Here is a 13,180-nt window from a genome sequence, read left to right as displayed (position 1 = left end):
GAATTCTAACCCAGCAGGCCATGTGGGAGTGCAGCTGGGAAGCACACTGTTATAGAGACAAGCACTGTTTAATGTAAAGCTGGGGGAATAGCCAAAGGCTCACACGAGTCTTTATCTTGATGAGCTGACCAGACAATGAGCAGGATCCAGGCTGCACATCTGGGTAGCAATGGGAATCACAATCAGTGGAAAGTGAATCTGGATCTAAGCTTTCTGTACACTACAACTCTTAGTGGGAGGTGGTTACTCAGTCAAAGACTCTCTCTTGGCTGCCTTGTCTCTGGCCAGATCACTTCAAGAGCATGTAAGCAAAAGTGATATGTTTCACTTCCAGGTTGGGGCAGAGAATAATCTAATGAATTCTCTCTCTTCTTTTTCTCCTTTACTGGCTGAATGGGGAGAAATTATAGACTCCAAAGACAGACTGGCCAAGTGGAGGCTGGGCCCTTGAGAAACCAGGAGCAGGAGGGACATCTACCAGCCAAGAGCACCTGCACTGGGCTGCTATATGTGACAACTTCTGTTCTGTAAGTTGAAAATATGTTAATGTTTTTGTGGTCACAATCTGTAGTAATAACCTCCTTAGACCAGTGTATCAATACAAAGGGACTTAGGAGAGCTGATACTTTTTAGGAAGTCACTAGTGGTGTAGAAAGAGAATATATGAGGTAAAGGAGAAGAGAAGAAAAAGAACGGATGATAGGAATGAAGGAGGGGGGAGGAGTAGACCAAAGGGCACCTCTGAAATGCTAAGAAACTTGGATCTTTCAGTTCAGAGGTGATGAGAACTAGTGAAAGCTTGTAGGCAAGAAGGCAAAATAATGAGATTTTTGTGTAAGAGTTATCACTTGTAGAGAACTGATTAGAATGAGGAATAGGAAAAAAATCCAATTAGCAAACTTCTTTGAGAATTTTTTTAAATCTCATACTTGCTTCAGTTTAACCTAGTCTTCCATAATAAAAAATATTGCACACAATCTTCATGAATAAGAAAAGATGTTTAAGTGTTATGCTTTAGACCTAAAGGGTCTAGCAGACAGGTCCACAGATTGAACATTTGTCCTTAGCTGCTGGGTTCAATTATTGAGGCGGGATTAGATCAAGGTCACTGGGGGCGTTCCCTGAAACTATCCCATGGCCCAGCTCCTTCCTGACTCTCTCTGTTTCTGCTGAGATGTAAGCAGCTCTCGGCAGGATGCCTCTACTTCTATGGTGCTCTTTATCACCTCAGGCCACAGAGATGGGACCAAGCAGCCCTAGGCTGACGTCTCTAGAACCAAAATCAATCCTTCATGTATCTTCAGCTATGTGAGCACAGTAATGAAAGGTCATTTGGGCACATTGACCTTTATTGAGTATATATGATCTGCCACAAAACAGAGGGAGCCTTGCAGGCATAGTGCTGAGTGCGTACAATAAAACCACGTAGAAGAGTGCAGAGGGCGCCTCACTCACACCTCACACCCTTAGGTATAGAAGGACATCACTCTGTCCACTCGCTTCCTAAAACTGAGTCAACTGGTGCCGAGAACTATAGTACTATGATTGCTCTCTTTACTCAAGCGAGACACAAAATTAAAAGAAGCACAAGACAGACCCTGCAGGGGTCTAAGTGGCTAGAACCTAAATTAATGTCATTCCCAACTCCCAATAGGCTAGCTACTTAGCTTTGACAAATGCTTCCAACGAGGTAACCAGAAATGAACGAGAAGCGTCTGCCCATAGTCATTTCTCAAGTATGGAAAGCAAGCCCTTGCCTTAACAGCAAACACATGCTCATTGGTGTGGCTAAGCTCACATGAGGCCTCAAAAACGTAGTGGCCCTGCCTGGTCCTGTTCCAGGTTGGGTCTCAGACTTAAAGAAACACTGTGAATGGAGGATACATTCGCAGACAGAAAAAAACCAACCAAACAAACAAACAAAAAAACAGACATATTAGCCATGAAAATACAGCTCTGAGAAGAGAGCAGTTGGCATGGGCTTAGCTCCTATACCCCATGATCTATCAGCGCATCCATCCAGCCTCATTCTATATCCAGCCAATGGCTGTGCCCAGTAGTTTACTAAGGCAAAGAGTTGGAGACCTTTCTGAAGGCAATCATGGACATGATTCCCCCATAACTTTTCCAAACCTTTCTTAGAATGGTAATGTATGCTAACGGTCCCCTGAACAACCTTTCTTTCTTTTCTCCATAAATATTGGTCTAACATCAAAGACAGACAGCTATTCTGGAGTTCTCATGCCCCTCCCCCTTCCCCTCAAAGACGCTTCCTGTAGTAAATTATTTTCTATAGTTAATCTCTCCCAGTGCTTCCTCTTTATAGGAGCCAACTTAACACACGAGCCAAAAGGTTCTGGCCCTAGTTTGCTCCAAACCCCAAGTGTTGGAAGGAATCAAATCTTGGCGCTTTGCAGAGGCTTCATGGCTAACACACCCAGGCTGCAGGAACAGCAGCTGGACAGTCCTTGCTTGTCAGAGACCCGGCGCTCCCACACAGCCTCCCACAGTTTTTCACAGGCAAACTCAGTGCGTTGGGTGGATGCTGACATAAGGATGGGGTGATGAGCTGTCACACAGGCTGTGCTGGCAAGACTATATGGGAGCAGAGAAGAAATCCAGGCAGACTGCGAGAGGAAGAGAACTCTAAGCAGAAAGGATTGTTTTCTTATCCACACAAAGTCACGGGATCAGGAAAGTCCCCATCACCCTATCACAGATAAATAGAAGACTGGCCACCAGGGCAGCAGAACACAAAAGCACCATTTCCATTGAAAAACAAGAAAATCAGACAAAGCAAAGGCCCTATCTTGCCTCAGTAAGAGCCCGCCTTCCAGAACACGGGCTCACAGCCACAATCTAGGTCTGCCCCAGCACACACTCAAAAGTTGTCTCTGAGGCCCACTTCTTTGGTATTTCCTTCGCAGACAATCTATAATCAAGGAGCATGAGTGCTTTATCAAGTCTGAATGTCTAGGCCCCTAAGGTGGGGAGAGGAATCTTGACCTCCCTCAGCTCCACACGAGCCCCTGGGAGAGATTTACTCTCAGAGCACCCCGTACATGAAGAAAGCCGTTGGATTCTGCCTTGGCAAACATATGGTCTATCAGCGCCCGTGCACGCAGATCTCGATTACCTGAGTACAGCTCATATAGTGTGAGCGACACAGTATCAGGAGCCAGTCCTATGACAGCCCGCATTGTACAGACCTCGGACGTCCAATGAAACCGTTTAAGGCAAAGGCTCTGTGCTGTGATTCAGCTCCTCTCCTCCAGAAAAGACAAACACTTTAGGCAGAATTGTAGTCAGATATTTCCAGTGGGCGAGCTCCCTTGAAGTCAGGAAGAAAGGGGTCTCCTATGTAGTTACCGGTCACTATTTTAAAGTGTCATAGAGAAGGGGGACCTCAACAAATGCTGTGATGTTCCTGTCCTTTAGGGCTTTCAATATAACTGTCATCCAGAAGATGTGTGGCAGGCAGCTACACCATGTCAGAGCATGAGAGAGAAAAGAGGTAGTGATGTGTAGTCCCAAGGAGGCATGGAGAGATGAAGGGTTCAAGGTTAAGACTAGGCTCCATGAGACAAAGAGAGGAGAGAGGCCAGAAAGAGCAAAGAGCTTCAGGGGTGTCCTTGCCAAGGAGCATTCAGAAACACCAGCCCTGACATTTAGATTCTCTCCTATCTCATTAGCCACTTGATCCTATTTGCCTGCCACAGACGGGTAAGATGTTCTGAAAGAAATGAGTATAAAATGTTCTTTCCCCAATAAACCTTGGAATATGCCAGCAGCCGACTGGCCCTTTCCTCCTTTGGAATCCTGGCATGCTAATATCCTCTAAGAATAAGGTACTATAACTGTCTCACTATAAACCTCACTTCACAGCCAAGTCTCTTGAATCTTACTGACAGATAGTCAATATGGTACAGAAACGTTTCTCTAACAGGGTTTTGCTGAGAGAAATATGGACAGGGCCTTAATATTTAAAAAAAAAAACATAAATGGCAGCAGATGGCAAGTGGCCTTTAAAATACAGACCTATCCCAGTCTATTCTATGTTTTCATGGCCACACACGGTGCCCAGTAGCAGGGCGAAACACAGTTCCAGCTCCCGTGAGACTTCCTTTTGTAGGGATGGTGGTTCTTTGAAGACGAAGGACACAGCCATCCCAGCCGTGGGTGTGAGTTTTATGAACTATACAGCATTCACTCAAGGGCTACATGGAGTTTACAAGAACTTGGAAGCCACACACACATACAGCTAATACGTGAGACTGCAGGACAGCCAGGTGCCAGAGCTGATCCTCTATGTGCTGAGCGATGACACTGTCCCCTTCTCTAAACCAAGTAGGTGAGCATCTCTACCTGTGATGTCTGCTAAAACTATCTTTGTGCTCTCTCTCTCTCTCTCTCTCTCTCTCTCTCTCTCTCTCTCTCTCTCTCTCCTTCACTTACAAAGTTCTATTTATTTCTTTTGTGATAGGATCTCAAACTCATGATCCTCTTGCCAGCACCTCACCAGGAGCTGATACTGCTGGTATACTTACCACACACAGAAGATAACCTGTGTTGTTGTTGTTGTTGTTGTTGTTGTTGTTGTTGTTGTGTTTGTTTGCTTGCTGTCTATCTCTCCCCACATAGCCATGTGCTCCAGGTAAACTCATTTCATGGCCAGTTCCAGGCACCTTCTTTTTTTCTTGCTGACTATTGGCTCTGGAATATTTATGTTACCTAAGCTCAGCCAATGACATGTGAAGGGATCCTTGACAGGCAGCTTCATAGAAGAAGAGACAGGAAAACAGAGAAGCATCTGTGTGTGTGTGTGTGTGTGTGTGTGTGTGTGTGTGTGTATGGGTGTGTGTGTTCAGAGGTCAAGGTTCCTGTCACTTGTTGTTGAATAGAACCCAGGTCCCGTACATGCCAGGCAAGCACTGATACCTTCATGCCCAGCTGTGAAAACAAGACCCAGGGAATCCAAAGGAAACAGCGCTAGCCCTATCCTCACAGCACTGGAGGGAGCTTCTCAGAGATGTTTAAGGATGTGCAAGAGGTCAGTCTGAAGAGAAGAGGAGACACAGAGCCATCAGAAAGAATATGCAAGCACAGACAGCTCAGCAAGAATTGGGCAATCGGCAGCGGGGGTGACCGGTGAGGTCAATAATGCAGAAAAGAGAGTGACAGTGAAAGAAAGCCAGCAGTGGGCATTTACAAGTGCTGGAGTTGAACTGCATCTCTGATGCTTTTAACTTCTTATTTGATAGTTTTTTTTTTTTTGACAGCCTCCTAGTATGCACAGTGATTTAAAGAGAAGACAAAGATTTGGATATCAATGTCTGAATGTGTTTCCCAACAAGTTCTAGTTTTAGCCCTGAGACTATTCAGGGACAAAAGGAAAATATATGTATATGAGTGTGTATGTGTGTATATATAATGCTTTCAGTTATTTAAGGCTTTTGTTTCTTCCCCTGCCCTCCCACCAACCTTCTAAATTTGAGAGCAGAGAGTGCAGAGTGTAGGTGTTGCTAAAAGGGACACAATTGATTGCTTCGTGCTCTTCGCTGTAGACTTGCCCTGGTCGAGAAAACATTTTATAATAATGTCAGGACTAGAGGGGGACACATGACAGCCAGAGCAGCCCCCACATAGACCCAGGTAGAAAGCCGTCAATGAAGCTGTCCACCTTGGGACAACTCCAAAATATTTATCATCGTGTGGAAGAGAGACTCGTGGAAAATATCGGAGGTCCAGCCATCATATTCTCCCAGTGTAAGAGATACCTTATGTCTACATCCATCCTTGGTACACATTTGGTAACATTCAACATGCCACGCACATGTACATACATACCCACCTGCAACACAACACTCACGGTTTCTGGAGTTTTAGTGTGTGTGCATGTAGGGGGTGAGAGAGTTTCTTTTTGTAGTCCTGGCTATTCTATAACTCACTCTGTGTACCAGGCTTGCCTCAACTCACAGAGATCTGCCAGCCTCTGCCTTCCAAGGGACAGAATTAAAGGAATGCACCACCACCACCCAGCTTGGGTTTTGGGACTTCTAACATGTATTAAAGATGATTTTTTTCCTCTGGAAACTACTTCGGGCACTGGCATTTTTGTAGTTAACGTGCCTGTTACCATCCTTAGAGGCCACCAGCAGAACTGTAGACAAGAGCTACATATATGAACTATATCAATGGGTTCTTAGTTTATAGCTTTACACAAAGCAGCCTACCATTTCCCCATTAGTAGACTCATGTAGACAGTGAAGGTAGCTCCCCAGAAGGAAGATGGTTTCCACCCTAACGGGGTGAGGAAGATGGTAGGATACAAACCCAGCAACTGACTGTTGAATTCCTTTCCTAGTGAAGCACTAGACAGTGTGAAGACAGGGATGCCACCTAGAAGGCTGTGGACACACAGCATGACTCCTAGAAGGCTGTGGACACACAGCATGATGCCTAGAAGGCTGTGGACACACAGCATGACGCCTAGAAGGCTGTGGACAGCAGGGCTATGGCAGTGCTTTTGATCCCAGCTGCTTACTTCTGATCACTGATCTTAAGCTGATGATGCTATCCAGACCATTAGGAGCACTACACAGAAGACAGTAGAGACAGTAGTTCCCTCCAATAGCCAATAGGATTAAGACTCCAGCCTTCGAACTCTATCAAGATCAACAGTTTCAGACTCACCAGAATGCTTTCAGGGTTCTGAGACCCCAGAGATAAAAGCTATCATCTTTCAGACTATTCCAACAATTAAATTCAGTCAAATTCACATATGAAGAAAGCTTCGCCGACACCTTTTTTATGATTCACATAAATCCAATCTCCTTTCTCAACCTCCGTAAAGCATCTGCCATACACATCCTGACATCCACAGATATTTAAAACCCAATTGTGGCAACAGGCGAGGTTGCTTCCCAGGGTGTGGGTGGATGTTTCTGGGCAGCCTCAGGATACTTCAGGTCCAATCACATAGCATGAACGGGAAGTCACAGTATTGCTTCCACTGGATTACACCGGGCTTTTTGTCCAGACACTGCCATTTCTAAGAAAGGAACCAAACTGCCCCTGCCAACAACTCCCTACTGACTGGGGACACTCTGATAAGAGCACAAGGGTGACCCAAATTCAAGACCACAGACTTTGAAAACTGTTCCCACCAATTCTGTGCAGCATATACATTTCCTAACTCTCTCTTTTTATTTATTTGGTAAACTTCCAGAGGTACTGTCTTAATTACAGTTTTTATTGATGTGATGAAAGACCATGACCAAAGTAACTTGGGGACTTGGGGTTTATTTGGCTTACACATCCATATTGTTCTTCAACAAGGAAGCCAGGACAGGAACTTGAACAGGGCAGGAACTTGGAGGCAGAAGCTGAGGCAGCTAGTATGTAGTGGGCCTGCTTACTGACTTTCTAACCATGGCTTGCTCAGCCTGCTTTCTTATAGGACAGAGGACCAACCAGCCCAGGGATGGCACCACCACAATGGGCTGAGCCCTCCCCATCAGACAGTAATTAAGATAATGCCCTGCAAGCTTGCCTACAGCCTGATTTTAAGTTGAGGTTCTATCCTCTCAGAAGACCTTAGCTTGCCTCAACTTGGCATAAAAATATTCAACACAGGTACCATTGCCTGGCTAAACAATAGCAGGTACTCTAGAGAGAGTGCTCAAAGCTGGTGGAAAGCACAGGTGACCTGAGTCTGAAAAACTGCGCTCACCCCAGCAGTTACTGGTTACTTTGTGCCTCTGAGTATTAGATTCCTTATCTGTAGCATGAAAGCAATAATCTCTTCTCTATTCACGTGCACACGCGCGCGCGCGCGCGCGCACACACACACACACACACACACACACACAATTACATTGCCAACCACACAGAAGCAAACTAGCAAGCTTTGAATCCCAGACCTGGCCTCTAGTATTTGTGTGACATTAGGAAAGTTACTTGATTCTCTGTTGTCCCATTTTCCCCATCTGAAAAATTACTGTGGTAAGGAAAGGATTAAACTGGTGTAAAGCCTAGTTTTACATTATGCATGTTATAATGTGTTAGCTAGTTCTTATTATATATCTACTTTTGGGGATAACAAATATTAATATTCCCTGTCACTACCCATATGAACTTAATTCCATTAGATTCTAGATAATAGCTCATAAATAGCTTGAGACATAAACTCCTTCTCTTGGTGTGTGCCATCAGTAACCCTTTAGAACCTTCAGAGAGAAGAGGCACCGGGGCAGCCAGGCCAAAGCCATACAAATCTAAAGGTTCAGAGCCCAAGCACAATGCACAGATTTATTTAGAATACTGAGGTGACTTTATCAAAAAAAAAATCTTCCCCCTCTTTGTTTTTTTTGTTTTTGTTTTTGTTTTTGTTTTGTAACAGAGCCTTCGCTGGCCAATAACTTAATATGCAAATCAGGGTGATGCGAAATGAAACTTGTGTCGATCTTCCTGCCTCTGCCTCCCAAGAGCTAGAATTACAGGGTTCAATTCCTCCACTTATTTAATTTAGTAACACTATACAGTGTGAAGAAACCTAGGCAGATCTCCACAGCACCTAAATCAAGCATTTTATATCACAATCAAGAATAAATGGAGTTTATCGGAGTCTAGATCCTAACTACCCTTCCTTGAGATCCTTCAGGTTAAGGCAGAGCCACTCTGGTTTGGTGAGAAAGGATCCAAACCAGGATCATGATCAGGACCAGGAGATGCAAAGCGCCATCCCAACTACAAGGATGAAGTCACTTCAGCGCCTCACTCTTCCAGTAGGAAATCAGCAAGATTTACTGAGCACCCAATTAAAATCAACACTGGCTCAGAAGAACTAGGAGTGGTGAGTCAATGTTAAGCAAAATCGTGTCAAGGAGAAACGACTCAGTTTCATTATTGCCTATTTGATTCCTAGTAGGAAGCTACTGGGTTTAAGGGAAGAAGCTCTAAGATGTCTGACTGATGTCAGTGTTGGCTTGAATTTTAGAGATGAGTTGAAGCTAGAAAGGAGCTCATTTCCTGCCCATTTCACAGATGAGAAAACTCAGACCAGCCATAGAGGAGTACAGCAATACATCCTGGTACTGAGGAAAAAAGAATTATCAGCCTTAATTGGGGCTTTCTCTAAAGAGTTTGCCAGGTTTCAACAGGCAACGTGCCTGAGAAGGACAGCTGGGGCAGGTACAGGGTGCAAAGAGGGGATGAGCATCCCCTATATGTCAAGCTGTCAGCTGGGGGTGCAGGCTGAACTGGGGGGGGTGCAGGCTGAGCTAGGACAGAGCAAAACTGGATCAATAAAGTGGAGACACATCATGTCCAGCAATCCATTTTCAGCTGGGAACCTCTGAGAAGGGCTAGAATGAAGTCAATACCTCTACAAGACTTGGGGAAAGATGTTTTTGTAACTATAGTTTCTTTAAACCTGGGGAGAAAAAAAACCCTTAGCTGTTGATTAAATTAAATTGCTCTAAGAATAATTGAATTATTCTTACTCAAAGGCCAGAAAACCTTTGAATGTGACTGAACTTTGGGTAACCTCAAAAGTCTACCTATGGAGACTTGGTATTTCTTTGGTCCCTGCCAAAGGATGAACAAATTTCTGTGTGACATCAGGGCAGTCTCTATATTAGATGATGGTAAAGAGCAAAGGTAGAACTTTAAGAAGTCTAGGTTGTTCTCTCCTTAATCTTAAATCCTGGCCCTCAAAGGGACGCCATTACAAATGTCCTACAGGAAGTGACAACCCCCAGGGAGATAAAATGGACTCCTCAATGCTTTCAGAAACCCAGGAGCAAGCGCTCTGTAATGAGCCCTGAGAGGGTGAATCTGGGCTCCGAATAAGCAGCACTAAGTGTCCCAGCTGCTGTCAATCAATATTTTGACCATTAATGCTCCTTCTGGCTTTTAGTTCAGTTTAAATGATTACATCATTGCTTCGTCTCTCATTGTGAAAGAACCAGAGGCATGGGAAGTCATGAGAGACAATTACCCTTTACTATGCCTGGCAAAGCAAAAATATTCCTACAATGACACGGCTAATTTACAAAAAGCACCCATGACCCATAATAATGAGAGAAGACCTTTTTATTTTTTTTTTTTTTGTATAAGCAATTACTTGCATTTGGATCTTCCGTTTGATTTCCAATCAACACAGAGGAAACGTCTTCGCCCCTATAACCCTGCATATGATATTTTAAGGTTAACGGCGTGAAAATTGTTTCTACTGATAATTATAAAAGAGCAGTTGAACATTCTACTTGGTCACCTTGCTCCTCGTTTATCCTGTAACTGCTCATTTTCTAAGCCTCTGATCCCTAGAAAATTTTTAATTGGATTCCCAAGTACACTGATTAGATGTATCAACATCTATTACATCTTCTAAGGGACATTTGGCACAGGTTGCCAGAATGCCCTCGGAGAGGCATGTTGGGGACTGGGCTGAGGGAATACAGATACTGTGGTGCCTGAAGAAAATACTGTTCTCAGTATAGGGGCAAATGGTTTGTGCAAGCAGTTGATAGAGGCAAAAGCCACAGCCCTCTGGTTGGGGCAGGTCGCCCAATTCATTGACGAGCCTGAAGCGAAAGGCAGCTATCCAAGGTGCCAAGATTGGAAAGAATAAGGAACAGTAATAATCACTGAGGCTAGACTAAAAGCCTGAACACACATTAATGGTCAGTATTTTGATTACCAGCAGGATGGAGACAGCTGCCTCAGTCTACTCTAAGGTGTCTTCGGGAAACAAGAAAATGTCTAAGTTTGTCTTCTTTTCCATTGGTCTTCATTATGCCTTTAGCCAGACTACTGTAGAAACAATGGCTTACTTCCTCAGATGGAGAAAGGGTTTACCCTGGAATTTTAGTTTGTCAGACCCCCTGGAAAAGAAACTATATGGCCAATCCTTAAAGGTTTACAACAGGAATATATATATATATCTCCACCATCCACCCACCCCCTGCTCACATACACATACACACAGTCCCTAGAGTACCACTGAAGGAGTTTACTTACTACTGTCTCCTTAATTAAAAGATGTGCTGAACCCCAGCTCAGCACCAACCACCACCATGACTTCCATTTAAGCCCTACCTCCTCTGCAAAATGAGGATGCTGTTCTCTAAGATTCCTTTTGACTGTCTGAACTTCCTATTCATTTACAAAGACTAAACAGTTGGGATTCTCTCCCTCTTACTATTGAAAGTTGTTTCTTAGAGTTCCTCTTTTCCCTGGGTTTTAGTTTGACTATTTCATTACATCCCTGACAGAAAGCTTACAGGAAGCACTTCAGTTTAGCGTTCTGAAAAAAATGCTTATCCTAGAAGTCGTCTGTGGAGGCCATCCTGATGAATAACTTTCTGAGTTCACCCTTAAAAATGAACAAGAACCTCCTTAACAGCTTGAAATGCATGAAAACACATGGGGAGGACCACCATGTTTGACCGTTCAGCTTGGGGAGGTTCACCATGCTTGACTGTTCAGCTTGGGGAGGACCACCATGCTTGACTGTTCAGCTTAGGGAGGATCACCATGTCTAGCTGTTCAGCATGGGGATGACCACCATGCCTAACTATTAACCAAATCTAATCAAGAATTATTTAAGCCAAGTTTAACTACTTTTATAAAACAATATCCCTACCACTAAGAAGGACTACTTTTATAAAACAATACCCCTACCACGAAGAAGGAAATTGGTAAAAATCATAATTCAAGCATGTTTAAGGCTGTGGAGAAATCTTCCCTTCTCATAAAGACTTAATCTTAACTCTGTGTCATATCACTAAAGTATGCACAGCCCTTTGATCTGATGCTTAGGGGGACAGTGTTTCTGGCTTCTCAGATTACATCCTGTATCTTTTTGATTATTTATTACCCAAGACAGTGAAAGATCCTGGTAAATTGATTATGGAGAAAGGGAGGATGACTCATGTCTAGGGCTCAGCCTCTGAAAGTGCTGTGCCCTTCTCTTTTGGTCCTGTCTCTTCTACCCTGAAAAGTTTTGCTGTGTGCTAAGTGACTTTCAGTTCCAAGGAACTTAGCTGTGCTTGGAATTGACTGCCCCAAAACAAACTGCACTGTGTGGCCTTAGACATGGGTCCTAAAGCTCAAGGGTCTCACAGGGGTCAAGGATAGCCTATCTCAAGCTTTCACCTCAGAGCCATACTTTGTTGACAACAGTCATCACATGCTTAGCACATAAAATGTGCCCTCATCTCGTTTCCCTGGACCTCAGACATATAAAAGGGCCTCGGGGACTTCCAAAAAGAAGGGAAGTCAAAAAGAATGTTCTTTGCTCTGCGTTTTGGCAGCCCCTTGACTGTTTCCACTATGTTCAAAGCTGTTAGTTTTTTACTAGGTGGGGTAAGAGTAGTGAAGCCAGTTGGTAGCGAGGCAATTTGTCTCAGTACCAGCTCAGTGCTGGTTCCTTGTAGCTCATCTTAATAAATTTGATAACCCAGGCTAGTCTGTGTAAACCAATAATCCCATTTTATTAAACTTCCCAAAAAGGATGGTGCCATGGCAACTTGCACAGAAAGAACATCACTTTGGAAGATTAAACCTTAAATTAACACCTTCACCTTCCTCCCCCCTCCTCGAAGTCTAAAGAATCAGGTGTGCTTACCTACCGACACCTATTATTCCAGCATTCAGGAGGCTGAGGCAGGAGAATCACTGTGAGTTTGAGACCAGTCTAATGAGTCTCAGGCCAACCTTGTCTATAGAGTAAAACTTGTCTAAAATTAGAGGGAACAGGTGTGTGTGTGTGTGTGTGTGTGTGTGTGTGTGTGTGTGTGTGTGTGATATGTGAGAACATACTTATTAAACATGATCATATCAAACCAGGCTAAGCAATGGAAAATGTTGCCTAGGAAATTTTTGGTTTAACACTTTTATTATCAGAGGCTAAAACAGTGTTCATAGGATGAAAAAGGATTTGGACACAATTGTTCCCACTACAAGGGCGGGGTCTGTTTCTCTGAGTATTTCTTCTTGAAAATAGTTGGAAGGATATTTCCTCCATGTAGTCTGAAGCTATTCAGTTAACTTTGCCCTGCTCCTTTGGCTGCCTGTGGAAGTGGCCGAGCAGACTGCGTTGCCACCACGTCTTACCACTGGGACTAGCAGCGCTCCATGACTCTCTCCGCATGACAAAGGACTGCAGCTGTCAACA

General features: G+C 44.0%; 1 protein-coding gene across 2 annotated transcripts in view; it reads right to left on the bottom strand.

The window, feature by feature from the left end:
• Positions 1–13,180, bottom strand: part of Slc9a9 (solute carrier family 9 member A9) — a 560,109-nt gene that overhangs the window by 546,341 nt on the left and 588 nt on the right.

This window comes from Rattus norvegicus, chromosome 8 (assembly GCF_021556685.1).
Source record: "Rattus norvegicus strain SHRSP/BbbUtx chromosome 8, alternate assembly SHRSP_T2T, whole genome shotgun sequence".
In the NCBI taxonomy this organism is placed as follows: domain Eukaryota; kingdom Metazoa; phylum Chordata; class Mammalia; order Rodentia; family Muridae; genus Rattus; species Rattus norvegicus.
The sequence above is the reverse complement of the archived record's forward strand: the minus strand, read 5'-3'. Positions and strand labels throughout refer to the sequence as shown.